The following is a 25,078-nucleotide window of genomic DNA, read 5'->3' as shown; positions in this document are numbered from 1 at the left end:
CAGACCTGCTGAGCTATGCCCCTTCCTACTGAACTATGCTGTGTACATGAAGGACTGCATTTTTTTGCTGCACCTGGTGAAAAAAGTTTTCAACAAACCCAGCAGAGCAAAATCAAAGAATCAGCCACAGCAACTGTATGAAGCACTAGTGCAGGTTGCCCAGAAAGGTGGTGGCTCCCCCCACTCCTGGAGACATACAAGGTCAGGTGGGAGGGGTGTGAGCTCCTGATGGAGCCGTATGTGTCTCTGTTCATTGCAGAGAAGTTGGACTGATGACCTTTAAGAGTTCCTTCCAACTCAAATGATTCTGTGCTTCTGGGAACTGGAGGGAAGGTGCACTGTGGCTGCGCTACACAGTGAGTGTTTCAGCAGGGTAACCAGAATAGAAAGCACTACACCAATATTATTGTTGTCACTATATTCAGGAAACTTATAACCACCTTGCAGCAATACACAGTTGATAACTGCACTGCTTTTTAGCCATCCTGTCTCAGTAATGCTGGGCAGTGAGAACACATCATCACAGCTCATCTCCAATGACCACTGGTTCACCCAGCCCAAGCTTCACGCCCAGTGGCACATCTCCTGCTGACCTTGCCAGCAGTCAGAGTCCTGACTCCCAAGTTCAGCAAAGTTCCTGCTGCCAAGAGGGCTGTTACACCCGCTTCAGTGGTGATATCTAATTGCTAGACTAACCACACTTTTGACAGATGTGCTGCCTGCTGCTCTCTCCCACCCTCTCAGCTGCAGACTGGAAACTGCAGCACCGATGCCCTCACACACAAGTGCAGAGAACCCCCAAACCCTTTTTGCTGTGATTCCTGCAGGGCCCCAGCTTGTCACCAGGGAGGCCAGTAAGCAGGAAGGGGGTTCACAAACTGCAGTGGAAGGGAGAAGATTTCCTATTGCAGTCAACAGAAAGGCTGAAACCTACAAGAGGACACAGAAGCAGAACCTAAGGCTGCTCAATGTAGAATAAGTTGTGGGTATTTATTGGAAAGAAGCTATGGACTGAAAGAAATAAGTTCAGACCATTCCAGGCATTGCCTCAAATCCCAAGTGAATTAACAACAGTGCATGTACAGAAATGCCACAACAGCACAGAACAAGCCTCTCAGGAGCTTCCAGAACAGAGCAATTACCTCAAAACTGGGAAATCCTGTCTTGAGCACGAAGGTCACTAACACTGAGCCACCTTATTTTCTGCAGAGTGTTTTTAAGAGCCTTTAGTAAGAGTAAAAAGCTGGATTGCACACAACACATCAGCATGTTCACACTTCCCAAGACAAAGAGCTGCAAAAAGCCTATGTGGTGAAACCATCTCTGCAAAAAAGAACATTCCCAGGAGGCTGGGGGTCTGTGCAGGTGACCCGCTATCCTTCAGTCATTACTTCTTGCCCATAGCTCCCCTGTATTTAGCTAGTTACACAGAGGTGTTCTATGTGTTCTCATCTCAGACCAAAGTGAAATAGAGACCAAATATAATAGGAACAGGTTGCCCAGAGAAGCTCTGAGTGCTCCATCCCTGGAATCATTCAAGGTAAGGTTGGATGGTTCCTTGGGCAGCCTGATCTTGTGGGTGACAGCCCTACACTCAGCAGGGGGTTGGAATTAGCTGATTTTTAAGGTCCCCTCCAACCTACCATTCTGTGATTCCCCATTCCTGAGTCACTTGGAGCATGAGCAGGTGGAGGGAACAGGAGCAAAGGAGTAAAACTTAGCCTGAGAAAAAGGGTAGAGGAAGATTATTCAGTCTTTGTTTCTCACCATCCAACTCTACTTTAATTGACAATAAATTATTTTTTTGCAGACTGAGGCTGTTCTGATCCTGAAGGCAATTGGTAAGTGATCTTCCTGCCTTCATCCTCACCCGTGAGCTTTTTTATCTCATTTTCTCCTGGTCTTGTTGAGAAGGACAGTGAGAGCATCTGGCAGCTGATCAAGGTCAGCCAGCACCCCCAACTTAGTAATTCCAGGGGAAATGGTAGGAAAACAAAAAAACACAGAGGTATTATTATTTCCTCTCATAAATAAAATTAATTCTAATCAGATATTCCTGGAAAACCCAGTTCTGTCAGTGTTACAGCAAATGTGAACTCTGCATCTCTATACTTGTTGATAAAAGGAAAATATCAAGCTAAAAGAAAAGAAAACCTTAGGCAGAGCATTCAACTAAAAACAATGACAGGATAAATAGCAAAAGGAATCCCTTTGCTGAGAAGTTAACAGACCTACAGTGAATTCTATATTCATTTTAATAGTGAGAATTACAAGGAACAATTATTTGTTCTTCCTGTTAAATTAAAACAGATATGTAAATTCAATTGCCATATCTTGAGTAGTTGTGCAAAAGGGTGGAAGTCATGCAATCTTTTCTCACAATTACTCACTTCTCAACAGATAAATACAGGACTACTAAGGAAGGCCAAGGATCCCTTAAGATCTCTGCTAAGCTAAATATTTGTTCTACCAGAGTTGCAAATAACTTCTAAGTAGCATTTCCCATTTCAAATAGTGTATTTTTTTTTTAATTCTAGTGTGTCTCTAGTTGTTTCAGATGTAACCTCAGCCCTGGTTTTATGAAGATTGCCCCAGTAAGCAGTTTGATTTTCCATCACTTGGACAAAGGTCATTTACTTGCAAGTTCAAGTCAAATTCAACTGCCAGGTAGAAAACACCTTCTAAAGAACTAGCAGAACTGTGAAAGACATATTTTCACTCAGAAAACACGCTGTCTAGATAAGATTTCTCAGATGGACAAGACTTCCCTAATTTTGGACCAGCCACAGCATGGAGGTCCTCAAGAGGCAAAGTGGGATTGACTGGCTTTTGGCCAGCAGGGCTCTGGGAGAGCAGTGGCTGAGTGTTGCAGGTTACAAAGGACTGCCTCAAGTAACCTGAAAGGGGCATCGAGATGGTAGGCCAACTGAGGGGCTGTGAACAGGAGAAACAGCACTTTGGAAAAGCCCTGAAAAAGAGGGATGCCATCGGGATGCAACAAGGTATGGAGGAAGCAGCAAGAAAACTCCAAGTCCTGCTGGCAAGAGCGGGGTTACTGGAAGGACAGCCTGTCTCCTGACACTTTCCAAAGCTTTTTCTCTCCCACAGACCACCTGCAAGTCCCCTCCTCTCTATCCACCTCCTTGGGCCAATGGGAATGAGAGAAAGCAATAAAGCATCTGACCTTACAGGATAGAAAAAGAGGAAAAGGAAGGGCTGTAGAACATCCATAAGGAAAAGGGCATTCTCTTTTATTGCTGATTAATAAGGACATGGAAGCTGCTTCAGAGAAGAGCTGCTCTTGATACAGTAAAACTGCTCCCTACCTTGCAACTGCTTCCATCCCTTCCTTGTGCAGGCAGGAGGGAGAAGCACAGCACAAGCCAAAACAGCCAGTTTTCATCTCCTCAGCCCCAGGCATGCCCAGCAGGCAACTGCAAGCTGATGAAGTAGGCAATGACCTGTTCTTCCAAAGCCCAGAACCGGCTCTGCTATTTTCCTCTTGGAAAGTGAGCACAAACACCCAAGTGTTAGCAATTAAAATGATGCAATACGTGACACAGTCAGAAATAACCTAGTAATTGGATGCTTATATGCCGTACTGCAGATAAGCCTGTGCTGATATTACTTGAACCTTTATGTCTTTCACTGAGATATTTGCCACAGTGCCCATTTTGCTCTCAGCTCTCAAATCAGCATGATGAGTTAGTCTTATCACTGGTCATGGGAATCCTGTGTGGACAGAGGGGATTTACCAAAGCCAGAAAATAATGTAACTTGTGCTTGAAGATACGTTGAGCTGTGTTCTTTTTTTTTTTTTTTTTTCATTAATCTTCAAAGCTATGCAATAATATTAAAAACTGAGCCACCTCAAACAGCATGGTAAAGTGGACTAGAGGAACACACACAAGCTATTTTAAGAACTGCAGAGTATTAACAACATTTAAATAAGGCAAGAAGCCTGATGGAGCATCGACCACAAGCTAATGATAAGTTTCAATGTGAGGCACTGAAGATCAAACATGGTTTGGCATCCAGAACAAGAGACTCAGTTGCTTTTGCAGGCAGAGCTGCATATTGCAGGGCATGGGGCAGCACTTCCTTGCAATACCAGGTGTGTCTGCCCATGACAAGGTGGAGCCAAGCAGAGAAACATGACGCAATCTCTGCCCAGCCCCTTCACAGCTATTTCAGATCCCAACAACAACAGTCATGTAAACGTGACGCTCCTGCCTGGGCATGGCTCATCAGCCTTTCTGAGTATTTTGCAACGTAGCTATTCTACTGCCTGCTTCACAAGAACTGGTCATACAGACATAGCTCCTTGTCTCCTTTTTCTGCCTTACTGTTTTAGTTCTGATGCACTGTCAGGCAGGGAACATGGGACTGTTTCAGCATGCCAGGTGCCAGGCTCATCACTGCAAGCTGGACAAGGCAAACAGAAGCAGGCAGCCAGCACTGCAGCAGCACTCAGAACAGAAGACAATGAATGTGGGTTTCTCAGCCTGACTAAAGTTAGATGACTCCAAAGTTACTAAGAAATTGAGAATGATGCAATTGTAAAAAGCATAAAAATCCTCAGATCTGCACATGAATGGAAAATACACATCAGAGAAGCTGGTGGCTGAGTAGGTGTCTATATGCTATGTAACAAGTGCTTGATTTCTGTTAGAGTAGCCCATGTAAAAATAGATGTTTTCTCAGGTCATATTTACTAGTGTTCCCACTTCAAATAAAACACCCACAACAGCTATTTTGGGGAACAATTTATCTGTGTGTATATGGTATCCTACTACTACCCCACACTTCGAAAACTTGGCAACATCTCCCAGTCAAAACACTTAGAGGTCTTGCCCAGAGCTTTTTTCTCATGCAGATAAGGCTTACTCATGCTCAGTGCTCACAGAGATTTGAATGACATTTATATGAGTTAAGGTCCACAAGAAAAGATCTTAAGTGTGGTCGTGGAGAAGTCAGCATTTCCATATCTAATTAAATAAATTTGGATAGGTATATTTATGAATAGGATTAAACCATTATTAATACAGCAGTTTAGCAATGGAAGCATATCTTTTAATTATCAAAGAGTTTTTGGATAGGATTTAGTCACCATAGAAATTCTGTACTTTGATATATTGCATGCTGTCAGGGTGGTTTTTGCTTTTTCCTTGCCTAAGTCAACCAACTACATACCATGCCTCCAGCAAAAAGTAGCCATTGAACTGATCACTCCTTAAATTTCATTTCCCAGTCACACTTAATAACTGTCGAACCCCAGTCCCTGCAAGGGACAGAAGAGCATCACAGCGATACAGAGCTCACATCCATTTCCGTGACACCGACTTGGGTACTGCTGGCACTAGAAACACCCTACTTTGGCATGGGGTGCCTACAGGCCCAGAGTAGAGGTTAGGGACTGTAAGATTAAATAAGGAAAATGTAGGGAAGTGGGATTCTGCTGGCTTGTTGTTGTTAAATCTGACTTCAAACACAAGTGTCTGATGTTTTTAAAGATAAAGCTAACAAGAAACCAAGAAAGATGCTTTATTCCTATCAATGCACACAAAACTTATCCTTCAGGTGCTTCCTTGAATGCTACAAAACTGATTTTGATTAATGCAGTCACAAGTACGCAACTTAGATACAGTTCTTTTCAGTCTGTCAATACATTTTACCAAGTCTGCTTGTTAGGAAAAGCAAGCGATCCCCTATAGTCATCAGCATCAGACAACACAATGTGGACCTTGATAACTTCTTATGAACCTTTTAATTCCTTAAAAAAATTCTATCAATGAAAGTAGAAACTACTGAATATATTGTTTGAACATCATAGTAGCAACCTTGTTACAGAAAGAAATGGTGAATTGTGTCCAGCGAGCCCTGGACTGCCTTCAAACAAGCCTGTTGGCTCCTGAACATTATAATATTAATACAGCTGCATTAGCTTGTTCACATTAACAAACGTGTGTGGGAAGGTTTAGCTGTCTGCCTGGCAAAGTAGTTCTGCCTATTTGGTTTCCAATGGGGCATTGTTTTATGTTCAGTCCTGAAAGAAGATCAAAGTTTGTCAGAGCCTCAGCGTAGGCGTTCAGTGCCTGCTGGTGGGCTGTTCCTCCAGCTCCCATTGCAGAGAAAAGGCGTCTTGTGAAGAATCGACACTGTATTTCATCGATGTCATTTGTAATCCTTTTTAACAGATTAAAATTATGGGCTGCCTGGTTTTCAAACACAGCATCATCCAATTTGCATGGTCCAGGTCCTCTTCTGCAATGAATGATGGGCTCAGTAAGTGATATTTACTGGTCCGTCATGCCACCGCACTGCAGCTAATATGCACTGAACCTTCACCAAGGCAGTGTGGAATTAATTCTCAGAAGCAATCAACATTCATTTGACTTTTTTCCTAATTTACCTCTGCATCTGACTCCAGTGATTTCACATCAGGAGAAATAGGCAAACCCTTGAGCGCTCTCAAAAATATCAAAATGGAAACTGCTAAAAATCTATAAGCACCAAGGATTTAATTTTCACTGATGATCCATGATCTGGAAGTCAGCAAGCATGGGATAACTTCACTAGCATTTTAATCTTTGAAAATCTCTCCCTGTTGCCAGTTATATGTATTTACACTTTCACATTGCAAGACCAAGGGCCACTCTAAACCATCCGCTCCTATAAAGTCACACACTTGCACAGGTTACACAGACTCATATCAACAAAATGACTATTTTTGTCCTCCAGAGGTCTCAGGGGCTTTCAACTACTGAAATTAACCCTCAGCCTTCAGCTCAACCCTGTAGTTTTACAGAGCTCCACAGCATCTAAGATATCACTATCTACGTTTCCTAAAATAGAAGTGACTTAAAATACAATACTGAGGTTTTAAAACGACCACTTCAGAATCCACATCATAGCCATACCTGCTGACAGCATGAGCACGACACATAACAAAGCATCACAACTCTGCTGATGTTGACATCTGCCTGAAAGATCTGTGGATCCTATATCATGCCAAAAGTGACATTTAGATAGATGAATGTATGTCTTTAAGTTTCACTTGTTTGTATACACACAGGTAATATATGCACAGTACTCCCACGTAAAGACTTCCCTTTGGAACCAAAGTGTTATGAATATAGCTGCTGTTTCAGTGTCAGGGGAGCCAGTATCTTCCTTGCAATGCACAACTCACTGAATCTCGCTAAGGCAGCACATGTGCCTCTGCTGCAGCTGCTGGGAGCAGTAGGCTGTCGCCTCCTGTACCTGGCAGCATGACCTCCATCCCCTCCAATCCTCAGGCAATCTCCCAAGCAGAGGGACAGGCAGCTCAATCCTCTGTGTGATATGGATACTGACATTTCCTGCAGACGGGAACTTCTTAAGCAATCTCTTTGAAATAATCAGTGCTTGATTTACATAATTTCAGAACATAGTTAAGCCTGAAAGCACCATCTCTGCAGCTTCAGGACTCCTCATTCAGCAGTGGCTCCAAGCCTTGCTGGGCATCCCCTGTCCCATCAGCCCCAGTGAACCGACAAGGAGCTCAAAGACCTGGGAGCCATAAAATAGCAAGAAACCGTAGAACTTGGGAATTGCGGTTCCTGTGCTTCCAGTTGTGTGGCACGCTGCCCAGAAGTCCTCAGAGCACCCATGGCATATGCCAGGTCTTCAGGGATCTCTGAAGGCATCCAGCATGTCAAGGCTATCCCAGAGCCACAGACCTCACAGCTCGCCAGGAGCCATGCAATCAGGCATGAAGCCTGTCAGAACCCATCGCGTGTCTCTGCAGAAAATCACTGAAACTGATGGATCTGCAGAATAATTTGATATCAATGAATACGTCTTTTCTGATGGAAAAATATTCTGTCAGCAAGTTCCCAGCTAGCTCCAGTCTGTCGATCCCTTAGGGAAGTGAAACATCAGTAGAGCTGCTACAACGATGTCCAAAGTTCTTGTAAAAAAAAAAAAAACTGTTTAAAGATAATTGATTTCAAATGTTATGCAAATAAATAAATAAACAGATAAATAAATATTTTTAAAAATCAGACTTCTGTTTTTCACTTCAGAAAATACAACTGTCCAGTTAATGAGGTGCAGGCCTGGCCCCACATTTCATTCTTCACAATAATATATATAATCTGCAGCCCCATTGTGCCCTAACATTTTCCTTCCCTTTGTCCTGACTGCAAGCTCTTTGAGGCAGGGTCCTTCTCCTTCTTCATTCCTGACCAGCAGCTTGAGCAACTACGTGAGCAACAAGTTCCTATCAGCAGCAACCCTGGCATGTTCTACTTAGAGGAGTGACCTCAGCAATGTATTTCCACAGTGATTTGGTCCTTAACTATCATGTAGTTCCCTGCAGTTTTAAAAGCATTTTGCATAAACAATTCTCTCTCTAAAGCTCCGAAAAAAATCTCTCATGTAATGTTTTTGGGCTCCTTTAAAGGCATGCATGCAGTCAAGTAAAAAAAGGGTGGTTTTATAAATTTAATTCCACCACTGCTTTTAAAACTCTAGATAGATGCCTTCCTGTCATCACCACTGTGCTGTCGTTAGATATATTTTGCCTTGCTTCTGCAAACAGCACAGGCAACATCAGGAAGGAAAAGTTCCCCTCAAAATATTTAAATAGAAATGGAGTAAGATATTATTTATCCTTATGTTTCTGTGAATCCTCATAATGGGTTTAAGCAATATTTTCTCAGTTCTGATCATTCCAGACAAAAACCATCTAATTCATTTTGTAACATCACAAAGCATTATTGCAAAGCATCCCTAGTGAATCCAAGCTATACAAACTAGCTCTAAAGCTTTTAATTTGTCTAAAGAGATGCTTAAGCTGGATCAAGCATACTCAGGTGTTACAAATCAACAAAGGAGTCTGAAAATTAATCCTTTGAGAGAATGCGAATTGCACCAACTAGTATCACTTTCATCTCAGGTGATTTAATATGCAAACATATTGCAGCAATAATTAATTTGCCCCATATTTTTTGGAATTTTTAACTGTTAGAAGAATATTGTTTTAGAATTTTATTACTATTCAGTTTCCAGAATGATTTATCCCACATTTAGAACAATATTACTTGCTCTATTGCATACAACTAACGTTTGCCAAGATCTAAAATCTACATTTGTAACTACTGATTCTCATGTGTGCAACCTACTCGTGCACACTACCTGGAATTTTATTTCTTTCCTCAACTTCCTACTGAATTAAAGTAGAAGAGCATCATTTGTTATGCTAACATATTCACAGCTCAAAAAGTGAGATTAGTTAGTGTTTTATACCTCAGACACCTCCCTTCAGACAATTACTTCATAAACAGGAAAACTAAACTAATGAAGGCAGACAGTTTAAAACATATTGCAAATCCTGAGCTAAAATCCACTGAAACCAGCTGAAAACAAGAATTCCATTGACATCTACAGTTTTGGGTCTGCACTCCATAAATAAGATAATAAAAATACAGATATGTAACCACAACTTCCTATTCTTTGTGTTACCTTGATTAAGAATCTTTCCAACCCTCTGGGACACAAAAGACACCAGGGAATCTGATAGACTCTGGCAGAGGAGCATCCTAACAATTTTGGATACTCTGTGACCTGATGAGCTGAAGTCTCCAGCAAGACCTGAACAGTTACATTCTTACTGCCATCTGGCAGAATTCTGGCTTGGCACACACCTACCAGCAGTATTCCCCGTTTTACAGTTCAGAATAAGCTCTACATCATTCCCCATAAAATGCCAACAACATGCTCCCCAGAATGCTTAAATTACACACAGCATTCCTTACCACGGGCAGCAAACATTGGTCCGGATTCCATCATAAATGACCAGCAATCAGTACCTGCAGAAAGGCACCATCTTTGTAGTCTTTTTCTCTTACAGTCTAATCACAAATTCTGTTTTTACTTTCCTTTTCAAACCCTGATTTCAACACATTTTGAAAGGTAAGCAGCATGTATACGTTACTCAGAACAGTATTATACTATCTATATCTTTAAGCACCAACCTGCTCCTTTTCTTACAGCCTTAACATCAAAAGACTAGCAATGGCTGATGAGCTTCCACCACTGCATACTGTATAGCCTGACAGTTTTCTGGAGTCCTTCCACTCTCCCATCTGTACCTCAAGACTGCCTCATTGCATGCCCACCTGAGCTTGTACACCACCTGGCTCTGGGGGCTGCGCTCAAGAACGAGGGCTCTTTGCTACTGCTAGACTACAGAAAAATTAAAACACACATCAGGTTGATGCACAAGTTTCTTCATTTGGAAAAGGATTTACAGTTCGTTGCTTTTTTCATTTTATACTAGTTGGTAAAATTTTTGTGAACTCCAGAATCTTGTTAGGAAGCGACAGTGCAAGGAAATATTGAGTCAATTGCTCATTAGAAACCACTGAATTCCATTTGGGAAGAGAATAGTTTCTTGGATATAAATAAGGTGATCCTTCAAATCTCTAGCTATAAAAGGAAACTTGGCCATATCCTGATCTGTATTAAAATAGTATTTGTAAAGTATGTAAGGATTATAGTCACAGTAAGTAAAGCATAAGTAAACATTCCACTGATTCAAAAACACTTCTCAAACACAAGGGTTGCTCCAGAAGTAACCAGAACCTCCTATTTTGTTATGTTGGCCCACAATGGCTGAAGCAGATGTTGGTTGTACAGCAGTAGAGGGTAAACCTTCCCACCAACATTCCATTACATGATGTTGTCGTGTGACAGATGGCAGCAGAGGGCAGTTTGACAAAATGGTGTCCGACATGGAAGTTGCAGATGAAGCAAAGGTGTGTCACTGAATTCCTCCATGTGAAAAAAATGGCACCCATTGGCATTCACTGCCACTTGCTGAACATTTACGGAGACCAAACATTGGATGTGAACATAGTGAAGCAGCGGGTGGTGCATTCCAGCAGTGGCAACAGCAGGTTACCTCCACTGGTATTTTTACAAGTTCAGCATGCAGGCTTTTGTTATCTCTGGTAAAAATTCATAACCAATAGTGGTGACTATGTTGAAAAAGTAGTATTTGTAGCTGAGGATTTGGTCTACCAAACAACGTTATTTTGCTCTTTGTATCTGTTGTAATTCCTATAGAAATAAGTAAAAGGCTTTACTTTTGGAGCAACCTACATACTTAACCTGACTGGTGTTCCAAAGAATAAAAGTACTGGAAAAATAAATAAAAATTGAATTATTGCAGGTATAGTCAGTAAAAAATGCTGCTAGCTATAGGACTGTCTGATGGAAGGAAAAGATTATGCTTTGTTGGAAGAATTAGGTTTCCTAATGATTCTAAAATCTATATAGCAGCACAGGTCACACAGCTTTCCACTGAATTTCATGACTGGAAAATTTGATCCCCCATTTAATTTGATTTAGAAGTCTGGAACCAAAGCATTTGTGTGTGCAACAATTTCCAACACTTTATTTTGATCAGTTTTCAGCACTTGTGTCACAAGTAACTACTTCGCAATTGCAGTTTAGACACTGACTTGCAGAAAGGAGACATCTAATTTAAAATTCCAATATTAAAAGAGTCCAAGAACATTCCATCGAAAGTTATTTGGGTCACTGGTGCCACTACAGATACTTTCCTGATGTTATATAGGCTGCATGAAGTAACTTCATGCCCATACACAGAAAATACAAACTAACTACTTCTAATGACCAATGAAATAGGAGCAGATGTTTTCAAAGCAGGAGAAAATACAGAAGTGCACATACAAATTGAGTTATTCTAGGCAACTGAGATCTACTGCTGCACTGCATGGGTTTGTTTTCTGAGAATTTGACAGCTGTTACTCTGGCAAGTACATATTCACTGCCGTGGTGTCCTGAATCTGTTTTCCTGAGTGAGAATTTGACAGCTGTACAATTACTTCTAGTGCAGAACAAGGAAATGCACTGATTATTGCCTTCATCCTGATTTACGAAATTCAGTATCAATACAATGCAACATAGCTGCTATCCTTCCACGTCAGCTACTTGCTGGAACAGAAATTTGGCAACGGAAACTCAAAAGTAGATGGGCCTTAGGTTAAGAACACACAAAGTAGTAGAAACTTGTTAATTATCTTAAAGACTTATTTTTTTCCATCCAGGCAGAATGAGCTCAAGATGAGCTGCTTTCCTGGACATAAGGCTGCTGTGAACTCAGTCCAGAAGGTTTCTCAGTGGTCTCAGAATTCTAATCAGTTTACTGATTCTTAGCTTTTTACTGGCAATGCCCCTCAGAGAGTGTTGACCAAGAAATGCTTCTTTCCTATTCCACACTGATGGCCTTGCACCAACTCTTGGAACAGATACCAGCTACCAATATATTTCTCAGTCTCGCACCTTTCATCTCTCCTGTTTCCAGCCACTCTCCCCCATTTTCTTAATTCACTGGAGGGTTGTAAGTTTGCAATTAGCCTTCTGCTCTCTGCAGCAACTGTTCTCTCCCTCTCCACCACCTCCTCCTCCAAGCCTTCTTCCCACTCCAATTCAAGAGGAGCTACATGTTGCAACTGGTGAAATGCTGATGTGGTTAATGGTTGAGCCAAGGGCTCTGGAAAGGAGAATAGAAGCTGAGACTGGCAGGAAAAAGGAAGCTGGATGATTTTCAAGAAGCTGACTACTGTTCTGTTCATAACAGAGAAGAATTGATTACAGAGTGATCACCTGCTACTTTTCCCAGCCCAAAATCCCAGAAGAAACTGCATATTTGCATAGAGTTTCTTATTCATAGGTTTCACGGCAAATACCACTACCCCTTCACTTATGGGAAAAGCTAAGTTAGATGATTTCCCTATTCAGTAAGGGAAGGGCAGAGCCCTGGCTAAGGTCTGGCTGCCAGTGTCACAGTAACACCAACGAGGTTCCTGCAAGGCTCTTCTGCCTTTAGCTCAGAGCTAAACTGTGCATCAAAAGCACGGTGACACAAGAGCTTCAACATGTGCAGTGTCACAGCCATCTCTGGTGAGCCTGTAACATAGCTCTGAAACACATGAAGTAGCTTAGACATCAGCAGTGCAGATCAGTGAAGAAAGCTTAACTAGCCAGGCTCCATTCTCTTCCATCTGTAATCTCCAGGGAACACACATCTCAGCCCTGCCCTGCTGGGTGCATACTGCTGCCCACCTCTCAGCTTACCACTTCCAAGCCCACTCTGCCAAACCCAATGGCTGTAATGTGGTGGTTTCCTAGATTTCCTGTCAGGAAAAGATAAGAAACTGCAACAAACAAACAGATTTCCCAACTCACCAGGGTGACTTTTTCTAAAGGATTATTCAGGATCTGTCATCAATTTACTGCCTGCCTCTGTCTGTCTTAAATCGTGTGTGATTACTTTGTTTAGTTTTGCTGACACTTGTGTTTTGTTTAAGGGTCGCTTTGTGCAATCCTTTTTGTCTGCTTTAAATAAGCACTCTTCCTGTGCATGTAGCAGCATGCTTGGGTTCAGCAAGATGTCTATCACTTAATAACCAAATGAAAAGTTTAATCACCCAAAAGCTGGCTTTCAACCTGCAGTTAACAAAACAGAAAAGCTAAGTGTGTTCTGTATGCGTTTTTCTCTCCATTTCTTCTGTTATCACATTTGCTAGTCCAAGCAAGTTTTAGTGCTGTGTATTCAGTCCTGTAAATTTCAATTCAGTGTGTGGAAACAGGCAGCAGGTACTCTTACTTTGCAGTCAGAATCAGTCCAATAAAACAAAACAATTACTGACTGCAGTCCTTCAAAAGTTGTTGGGTTTTTGTTACTAATCACCAAGAATGTATGAAATCCAAAGATATACACTAATAGCTTGCTGAGCACATCGGCTGTAGAAAATCGGGCAAGCATATCCGAGCAAACATGACACAGAAACCAAACAAGAAAACTACAAGTCGTGCCAAGGTGCCATTTTTACAAAGTGACTTTAAAAAAAAAAAAAAAAAAAAAAAAGAGACAAGTTAATATCCCAACATGGGACAATATAGCCATGTTAAAAACACTTGCCATTAACAGCCATCTGTTCTCTGCAATTTGGGGGCAATTTTTATGTTCAACTGACAGCTTTGCATCGCCTTTTCTCTTTCATGAAGGATTCTCTCTGCCCCTAGGGTAACAAGCCTCTGAGAAGCAGGAGCTGCCCATTACCTTGTGGTTCACAATATGCCAATGCTGCTAACAAACATGTAGCACTCTGCAACAGACTTCCTAACACAAACTGGGCACAAAATTTGGAGGGGAAATATATGTATTGTTATTACATATATTATTATGCTAATAATATTCCAGTTCTCTCTAATAATATTCTACTCATGTCAGCACAGCCTGTAAAAAAATCAAGAGCCAAAATGTGCTGGCTGCCCTTGACATATTGTGATGGCATGAAAAATCAAGACTGCTTTCTCACCGTTCTCAGAGAACAAGGATAGGTTTCTACTCAAGCCTATCTTCTTGATCAGAATGTCTCTAGTGTCCTCATGCCTTTTCCTCCTGTTTGAACTTGTTTCTTCAGACTATTTAGTAAATACAATTCATGTGCACACCTAAAGTAAAGCTACCTCCTTTTGTTTTGTTATGTGTTAGAAGTCTTAAAATACACACTCCCAACAAACAGCAGGGTTGCACTTCCTTCGTTTGCAATCCTGCAAAGAACAGTAGCACAAGTGCAGAGAAAACTAGAGTTCTATTAACATTCAAATCATATTCTTACCACCATTTCCATTCCTCAGATCTGATATAATTTTAATATACATTAGGAATAAGTCTGGAAAAAGAGAAACTGGAGCAGCTGGAAGTGATTTATTTATTGCTTTTTAGTGCTTCCTTCAATACACAAGAGAGATGGTGGTCAAACACTTCCACTAAATCTAGAGCAGTCCTGTGACTGTAGCCCACCAAGCACCCACCTTGTAAACACAAAGCATATTTATAGAGTATCTAACAGTAACTACACAGATCGGTCAGAAACTCTGTTTCAGTCCTATCTGCAGATACACTCAATTTGAGCCTATTCCATGTTTTAACCAACCAAAAGTGAAGGGGTTGATTTTAGGCTTCACGCACTGGAGCAAAAAAAAAAAAAAAAAAAAAAAATAAAAAAATACAACAAAGGCTCAAGTTACAAAATTATCCAAGTTATCAGTTATCAAAGACGCACCTTGAGTATTGGCTCACGTGGACCCATTTAAAATGAAGCTATCCCAGTGCCTTCTCCTCTCAAACGCATTTGCCTAAATAATTCTCTCGAGTAGGAATTTGGACTTATGTACATTCTCTAGGTATATTTCTGACTGTTAGCTTGCCATAATCTACAAAATGGGATCCATATCATCACACTGGTTTTGTTTCATGCCTTCAACTTCCTTATACCTGGGTGTGATCCAGACCCAGAAGAATAACAGTGGAAAGACGTGCAGTTTTGACTTGAGCAAGCTCCAGATTAGTATCAAGACCTAGTTTTTTTTTCCTCTGTGCCATCCCTGAGCCTTGATACAGGTGACTTAAGAGATTGTTCCAGGAGATAATCCTCCACATAAACCGTGAGCCTGGCGTTCATCAGTTGTGAAGTAGGCACTATTTCTGCCTGTCTTGTCACTGAGGAGACGTACAGTTTCACTGCATACCTTAGAGCTCAACTTTTCTTCAGGTAGGACTTGTACTGCCCTGTTAGAACAGCCGTTCCTGCAGCACAATCTTCCACGTCTTACTTCTGAATTGTATTACAAAAGTACTGCAGTTTTTTCTGATTCATGACAGCACCACTCCATGAGGTCCCATTTATGAATATTATACTCTCCTAACTCTACGTTCTGCTCATAAGAATCAGCCTACCAAGATTCAATCGTTTCAGCTCTTATTCCCCTGCCCCTTTGCTGGTGGTTCTGCAGTAGCCCTTTTCACACGCTGAGATTATCATCACATCACTGCCTCTCAGTGTGATATTCTGCAGCTCCCAAATGCTCCTAACCCACATCCATCATTCAGTCCCTATGCCAGCTTCCCTTAACTCCTCCTGTACACAGTCACAAGGTTTCTGATACCCCTGCTTTCAATCTGAGCTCTCCGTTTCCCTTGTGTGGCTGAGCACTCCAGTGGTTCCAATTCACAGGAAGGAGCACCACTCCTGTAATTGCTCCATTCTCTCATGTGGCAGGTGCTGAACTATGGCATTCTCTGCGTAAGAGCCAAAGGTGGTTTCAGCCCTGGTGCTTTCCCTCTGCTAAGTCATCAGTGCAGCACTGGCTCTGTTGGGCTGCTCCCATCTTTAGTTCTCATCTCCACGCTAATGGGCTGAATGCTAATAACCTCCGGCTTGTCTGAATCTCTGTATTACAGTGCTTGGGGTCAGGCAATAAAGGACAAATAGCATCATTCCTATTTCATTCCTTTGTCTCTTCAACTCCAGTTTGTTGTCTTTTGTTTGTTTGTTGTTGTTTTTTTTTTTTTTTGTAATTGCTACAGAACTTCTCTAAGATCACCTCTGTCCATCTCATTTTCCTGCCTATCTTGTCTTTCCCAAACATTGCATGTCACTGTTTTATTTACTTTGAAGCATTTTCACTATGAACCAAAGGAAATTTGGCAAAGCCAAAATTCTGTAAATGCAGAATAAATAAGAATGCATGTGTTTTACATTAGACTGCCTTGAATATTTAGTCATCCATTCTAGCAATAAATATATCTTACTTCCTTAAGCCTCTTGCTAACTATTCACTAGGACTGAAGGACTTGCTGCTTACAGTTCTTCTTTTCACTGATGAAAATTACGTATTGTGTTTTGGTGTGTCATTCAGTTCCTGTCTCCCACTCAAATGAGAAACATCAGAAACTGTTTTTGACCAGATTTGCAGTACAGAGTATTTCAAATTTGCAGATCCCAAGATGAGGAGTACAGCTGGTAGAGGCAAACCATTCCGATTTTGCAAGAAAACCTTATCAGCTAAGCAGTACTTCTGCAGACTGATACAGAGCTGAAGTCCATGAGCACAGACAGAATATCTTCTGCAGTTTCAGGTAGCTGACTTGTGTTTGTCCATTTTCTATATAGAACTGTAAGCGTACAGATGACTGAATGGGGTTAAAAAGCTAACCTCAACCCACGTCTGCCCTCAGAATTAATCTGAGTTTACATGTCTTTTTTTTCCTGAGATTTTCTTACTGTTCTCATCAGCCTCTTCCTGTGGGGCCTGCAGACACGCTGCAGGAAAGAAGCTTGCCAGGATATAAGAGAAATCTCATGAGAAATTCTGTTGTTGGTTCATTTCCAGGAAAATTCTGCAGACTCAAGACACATAAGTAAATTTCTCCAAAGCTGGGAGACAATACCTGTGATATCTCCAACAGCAACTGTGATCACTTCCTGAAGGTTGCTCTTAATAGTCTCATTTTTCAGACCTTAGTTGGATGTGAAAATGTCATTGCCAGGCTGAGCAACAGACACAACAAAAGCTTCATCTAAAATAATGAATTTGTCTTGAATTCTGCAGAGGGTCAAAGAGACTTTTACGCAATTTTTTATTATTTTTTTAATTAGATGAAAAAAAACCCTTTATTGTTCCTCTTTCCCTTATTTCTTTGGGCATAGGACCTGAATGTTTTGGAGTTCAGCAAAACCAATTATTCTGCTAGGGCCTGAATCTGCAGATCCACAGACACTTCTTTAGCAACAACATTAACCTTATTCTTTCCTGCATTAGGCAGAAGGCTCTTCTCCTGAGACTGCACAAGGAAAAACAAGGGCCTCAGGACCACTATGCTAAACAAGAAGCACTTCTGCACTATCCAAAAAGAAATGGAAAGGACAGAAAGGTATCTGAAAACCAGGAAAGTCTTCCTCTGGACTCAATCGGAAGTATCTGTTGGCTCACGATCCACAGCTTAGAATGCTCTTACAATAGCAACCATCTTCCATCTCACTAAGACACACCTAAAAACAACCAAGAAAAGCCACCAACGTTAAAACGCTCATTAGACAAAATCCCCAGGTATGAACCACAACTCTAGTTTCCCTAATCCTGATACCAAGATAGCACCCATACCCCCAGCTCTGTTATTTTGCCTGACAAATATACACAGGCATCCTTCTCTGAATCCAGCTGGGTCAGGGGTGAGATTACTGCTCACAGCTGCCATTACTGCCCTCCCCATTCTCACTAACTCGATTCAGCTAACATTGTGGAAGACACCTAAGACCAATTAGAAAATACACTACACACAGTTCTCTCAACTTGATTGAGAACTTCACTGACTGACTTGATCATCATGCAGCGGGGAGTCCAGCACTCTCACTGTGCACTGCATGCAATAAAAACCTCAGCTGAAGCAGTGTGCTTCAGGGAAGACAGATGGAAGAACTCCCAATATCTGCTTCTGATCAGAAATGTCAATACCAAAAATACGATATCAATGGAATTCAGGTAGCTCCACAGACAGATGGCACCTAAGGTGGATCAGAAGGTTATTTTGGTTTGGCTGTTCATTTGTTTGGCTTTTTTTAAACTCAAATCCAACCTTGGGCATCCACACTTGTTATAAAATCTGTTTCCAAGTCACACCCATTATCTGTCGCATATGGGTAAGGTGAGGGGAACACTTCCCTGTTCAGTATTCTTAAGCTGTTTGCATAAAATACATGCTAAGTAATTCAGGAGAATATTTGTAAAAGGCAAAGTCTTCACAAATAATGAAAGCTAAAAACAGGATTCATTGAAAATGTTCCAGAGTTCCCTCACTCTTCTGCCATTGAGCCTCGAGTACTCTCTTACTGTTCTTATTGAAGAAAAGGAATTTTAGAACACATCCCTTGGACAAACATACCTCAGTATATCACTAAGAATATTTTCTTTTTCTTTTAAATGAAACATTTTCTTTGCCTTTAGTTGATAATTTTTGTCCACCTGCAAGCCACAACTGCAATCTGTCATTTCACGTTCAGTGATCCTTACACAGATTCCCAGCCACAGTAAAATTAAGGGCTGATCTATCAACCACTGAAGCCAAAGGAAAAAGAATCTCCAGCTTCAGTGATAGAGAACAGAGACAGATAGAAATGGAGAAGTGTTGCCAGCTATTTGCCAACTCACCTTGGCAATTTAAAATAGAGTAAGTTTACATTGAAAGTTCATTTTATACTGAATTAAAGATTGAACTCTTCACTCAACCAAAGAAAAGCAGCATATCCAGAGCAGCAAAACCACATAAGTTCTAATTTATGAAATAACCTGGTGTGGCCTAAGAGTTTCCTGAATAAAGATAAATGCAGTGTTTTAAGTACTTTGGGCTTTTTTTAAATGACTTTTTGTTATCCTGCTAGAAGCCAACATTTGAGTTCACCAGGTCAGAGGACCATCTACATTGCTGATCTAACCCCAACTACTCTAGCCCACATCCATAACAACATTCTTCCAGAACTGAGTACAGTTTGTGTGCTATTCCAGGTGAGAAATTCATCCCTGCACCCCAGGCTCCCATTCTTGGATGCCTCTTTGTAAGCTGGATATTTGCAAATTGGAGTACTCACATTTCAACAATAAAGCTCCTGGAGATAATTTGATTTTGCACTGCCAGCCAGCACTTCATTGCTAATACTTAAGATGCATTACGTATTTCTCTGAGAGAATTAGCACTCAGATAATTAACTCTTCTGGGTGCTGAGTTTATGCTGTTCAGTGAAAACACACTGCACCCACAGAGACATGTTTGTATAGAGGCAAATCTAATCTCTAAATCTCTTATGTGGTCAGTAAATTAAAATCTAGGTTGCAGCAATTAAATGGATTCCCTTTTCCTCACTTTTTTCTTCTTTTTGGCACATGCTTGCAAAATAGTTCACATACAATCACTCAATGGCTGGAAAGTAGGCTTGGCAGAAGGAGCCAGCTCAGCGTGACTCCAGTCAAGACAAACAGCTGAATTATTGTGACGTTCGTAAACAGGTAATTAGTTTTGCATGTCATTGTTCACCGCCTCAAGCTCATTACTCAAGTCTTACAACACACTCTTTAAAAATTCAGACCTGTTTGACCTGCTACCAGCAATAGTGCATTTCAAGCATCCATGGATAAAGTGCAATCTTGTCAAACTGAAGACACCTGCTCCCAGCAGGAGCCCTGCTTATGAACTGCCAAGTCTTTTGTTACAGTGCCTCAAGAGGGAATAATCTTTCCGTCTGGAATAACCAGCACCAACTTGGCTACAGTCTTTAAATATTTACTGCCACACAAAATACATATAGGTATAGAAGCAGGAGATGCACAAATGCAAAAAGACAGGAGACCACTTCAGATAACTTCTGCTCTTTGCCACACAAGCTTTTGAAATTCATTTTCTTTGGAAACTGGCTCCTTGCAAATTTCATCTCTTTAATCTTTGATACCAGGTCTGTCAGAGGGAAGGTCACTTCCCTGTACGGGGATGTATATAACTTGTTTCACAGGTGACAAAATAAGCTGTGTTTTCCTTTCCATTACTGTCATGCTCTAATTTCCTCCTGTTACTGAGCAAGGAGTGGATAATTTGTGTTATGGGTTAATCAGGCTCTGCCCTTGTTTCCTCCTTAAGCCCCCACTGCAGCACAGCTCCACACACAGCATGGCACTGCTTCAGGTTCTGCTTGGCACACTGCTGCTTAAAGCTGCTCCTACTGCCTTCTTCACCAGCAGCACGGAGAAGGTGGATACTCTTGCTCAGGGTTTTTCCTGATATTATTTCTTCAACAATGCATGCTCTTGGACAGCAGGCTGTTTATCTCAGTTTACCTCCAGATTAACAGTTGCCCTTAATCCTTTTTGTTGTGGAAAAAAAAAAAAAAAGCGAAGGACAAGCACTCAGATAATTCCTTCCTTCTCATATTTATTTTGTGAGAGTGCAAATGGTAATTTAACCTAATTACTTTTTAGTACTCTGATCATTAAAGATCCAGTAAAAGAAAGTGTAAGTCTTGGGTGAAGGTATCATAGAATTCAGCATTTTTTTCTACAGCATCTTCTGCAAGGGCAATGCACAGCCCAGTCATGGGCTCAGTGCTCCTCAGACTCCCACAGGTGGTTTAATTCAATAACATTTCTTGCTGTCTTCACTACCCTTAAGAAATTTCATTGAGCAAAGTCCATTTTGTGATACTTAATCATATATATGCAAATGTTACATTTAGAATTTGGAGCTCATTGTGAGCTTATTTTTCTTGAGCAGTTATTTTAAAATGTGCTTTAAATCAATTTTGCAGTGAACATGGGGTATGTTTCAGCAACAACCATTTTTCTCCTGATTAGTAAATTACCGTTGTTTCCAATGTTTCATTCTAACTACTACTTGCTCAGAGTCACAGGAAAACAAAGCACTTAGTCAAGACAAACTTCCCTTTATTTCCATCTCAGCAAAGAGAGGTCTAGATTACTTTTAGAAAAACAGTTTTCAGCTGACAAAGTGAAAAATGTTGCATAACAGCAAACTTATAACACAGTAAGAAAGTTTTAATAGAAGGATTACCACTTTCTGTTGTAACTAGTTTAAAAGTCCTTTAAGAGTTTCTGTTAAGAGCAGAAGATTATGTTTGCAGTATTTATGTAATTTCTATTGGCTGGATGTGTAATAATTTATGAAAGTTGTGACAACACAGAGCTTTAATACAGATTAAACCACACAGAGGGAGGAAAATAGAGCACTGTGCCACTCTGCTACACAGAATACCAATCCTAGGATCATTTAGATGTTTAAAACAATTCAGTTTAGAAATATAAATTGTGTTTTCCCAACCAATGGAAAATCTGTCTCAAGCACATGTTTTTCTGGGTAGCTATGCATTACTTCTATCTCATCACGTGATGTTATCTGTATTTCAGATTCCATTTGTACAGGCTTAGGAAGACACAAGCAAATCATTCATATCATCCTCGTCCAGAGATGATAAATATCCTTAATGTTATATCATTTTGTATTTAGCATTGGTTATGTATCTTCAAACTTATCAGAATTCTACCTGTATGCATTTCTATTCACAAAGCTGGGCAATCATCATGCAAGTCTTAGAGTATGACAAAGGTTTTAGCTTCCTAGTTCACAGCAAGTGTCCAAAATAGCTTCCAACAGTCAATACAGAAGAGCTGTGATTCTACCAGGGCACTGAAAGCTAAAACAAAGCAAGGGCTGGCCTAGAGAACAGCTGGATAAAACCTCTCTTCGATAGCAGATAGTTCTCATCTACCAGCCTGATAAATACTGGAAAAGAAAGCCTTCTCATGTAGGATCTGTATTTAGAACACCAGCTGGAAGATAATCTAAGTCTGGTTTTCATCTGGTCAGGAATTTTGGTGTCCACAAGATCAGTGAGCAGATTATCAATGAACTGATGGCAAGTAAAACAGAAGCTGTGATAAAGGCTTCATAGCTGTACACCTATGGATACGTGTCTGAAATGTACATGTAAGCACATAAAACCTCTGGATCTGCTTTTTGCATTTGCAGTGTCTACATTTTAATTAACATCAACTGTAAGCGTATGGTAGACTAAGCATAATAACAGTAATTAAGACCTTGGCCTATTAAAACACATCAGACACATAAGCACAAAAGCAAAATCCAATTTGGAGAAATATATGGAGCATTCAAAGGTCAGTACTGAGATTTTATCTGGGACAACTAAATAAACGGGCAAATTCAACCCTATTTAACAATAAGTGTTTTTCTTGAGATCTCAAGAGTATTTCCAATTATTCACAACTGACTAGCCATGCAGTCCTTTCACAGAACTATAAACAAGTCACCACAATATACCAAGTTTGACAAAACTGTCCAACAGCCCATTAGCTGTACAACTGTGCTAAATAGCCAGAGACAAGTCTAAATCTGCCAGAACCAGTGTCTCTCGAGTCTGCTGGGGGATAGATACTTGAACTGCAGGAATATCCATTTGCAGCTTGCCACCATCTGGATCTTGTGAACTAAACAGTGAAGTGATGAGCTGGCACGCTCCAGCTCAGTAACAGCCCTTCAGTCCTTAAGAAACACAAACACAGCAAACAAGGAAGGGACATAGCAGGGCAGCAGCCCTATTGATGCTGTAACTCGCACAAAGCGTGTTTTGAAAAGTCACAATTTCTAAATTCCAGTGAATCCTTTAAAAGAAGGTCATCAAATTTGTTGGATAGTCCCTACTTTAATTTTTTTTTTTTTTTTTTTTTTTTTTTTGTGAATAAGAGAGAAAAAACCAGCCCACAGCACTGATTTTTGGAAGAAAATTTAAATACAGCATATGTTGAGTTCAAGCCCTTTATGAGAACAGAAAAACAGGGACACAATCACCATAGTCTGTATTAATATTATCATACAAGTTTTTTTTGTTTGTTTTTTTATAACTAAATCTGCCTTAGAATATTTTTAGCTATGCACTTGCTGCTTTACTATTGTGAAGATAGGGAGATAAGTGTAGCCTCAATTCTTTCATATGTGTTGGGTACAAATGCTTCTACAGTTCACTAAGTCACAGTTCTCCAAAGTTTGTCCAATTTTCTAACATGCCTACAGAAAACTGGCATGCAGAATACCAGTTTGAGTTTATGTTGCAGCGACAAGACAACATGACTTGTGAGTCAGCAAATTGGTTTTGTTGTATCTGAAGCAAAATAACACATAATTGATTACAATTCTCACATCGAAGGCTTCAAACCATCAGAGAAGCAGTTATTTCATCATCATCAGGATTAAAGTACTTTGGTTAAGTCTTGTGAAATCAACTTATTTCTACTTATCTCCTGAAAAAGCAAAGCAGTCAGCCTCCTTTGAGACTCTACTCTTGACCTGACAACAACAAAACAAGAAATCCCTCCAGCGCACACCCGAAGTTTGTCCTCAAGCCATCCGACAAGTCCTACATAGTCTCTCCAGAGTTGAATGCTATCAAAAAGCATTCCTCATATCTGCTGTGGAGGAGACATACATAAAAATGAGAGTCAGATGCAAATTCAGGTTATTATATGTAGGAGTATCATTCCCAGGTTTACTTCCTTGAGTATTACAGGGCTTAAGAACCATCTTTAGAGTTCTGGAGGTGTATCTGCATTTGCATTCACTAGTCACTTACAGACTGGGACTACTGAGCATTCTTTAAACACTCAAATTCATTAACCATTTCTGTCATGATACCTTTGTGTAGCACTTTAGTAAAACCTCACATTCAAAGTCACTTAGAACCAAGTTCCTGATAAATCCACAGGACTTCAAACATCTAAAGAGGCCACAGCCTTAAGAAGGGCCATGCTTCCGTTCCAGATGACAGGCACTTACACAATGGCTGGTAGCTATAGATTAATCCTTTTCCTGACTTCAAGAAGCATTTCATTGTTTATTGGCAAAAGCTTAGCAGTGATTGAAAGGAACAGATACTGCCCCTTAGGGCCTCGGCCTTCCTCTAAAGGCATATTATCAATTTCTTTAATTATCACGACAGGAAAACTTGGTGAAATATTTAAAAGAGGGAGGGAAGAAAATGTGTTGATGTTCATCTAGGACCACTTGAAAACAGATTATTCTGAAGACGGAAGGGGGAATCATTGGATATTTAAATAATTAATTTCAACAAATCCATTAAACAGGAATCGGTGTAACATTGACTGATTCAGCACAACGAGCTTTCACTGATCAGCTTCCGAACTGCTGTTTCCAAATTACCGCTTGCAGAAACATTAGCATGGCACAGAGCAAGTCACGTGCCTCTTGTACCAGGCAGAGGGCTGAAATACAAGCAGTGTGGTGGCAGGCTACCTACAATAATTGGATAAAAATCATGCAAACAAACACAGAACAATCATTTCCACCTCTATCAGTGGTTTCACTGCCTCTAAAATGCTAACCCTGGACATATGCTTCAGGTAGTTAAGATTCACAGCAAATCCTCTAAAATATTGTTGAGCACTAATAGGCTTCTGTAGTTGAAAGAATAATTTCAAGATTCAGTGTTTTCTGGAAGACACCAATACTAAAAGCAGCAGCCTGGTTAAGACTGCTCTTACCAGTGTCTTTATCAAAGCAACAACGCCGGATGAGAAGCAGCTTTTGCTCGTTCAGATCAGCTACATCAATTCTCTGCTGCAGAGA

Source organism: Centrocercus urophasianus, unplaced genomic scaffold (genome assembly GCF_019232065.1).
Source record: "Centrocercus urophasianus isolate 14NV4802_14NV808 unplaced genomic scaffold, USGS_Curo_1.0 seq_23, whole genome shotgun sequence".
NCBI classification, from domain to species: domain Eukaryota; kingdom Metazoa; phylum Chordata; class Aves; order Galliformes; family Phasianidae; genus Centrocercus; species Centrocercus urophasianus.
This window is presented reverse-complemented; position numbering follows the sequence as displayed.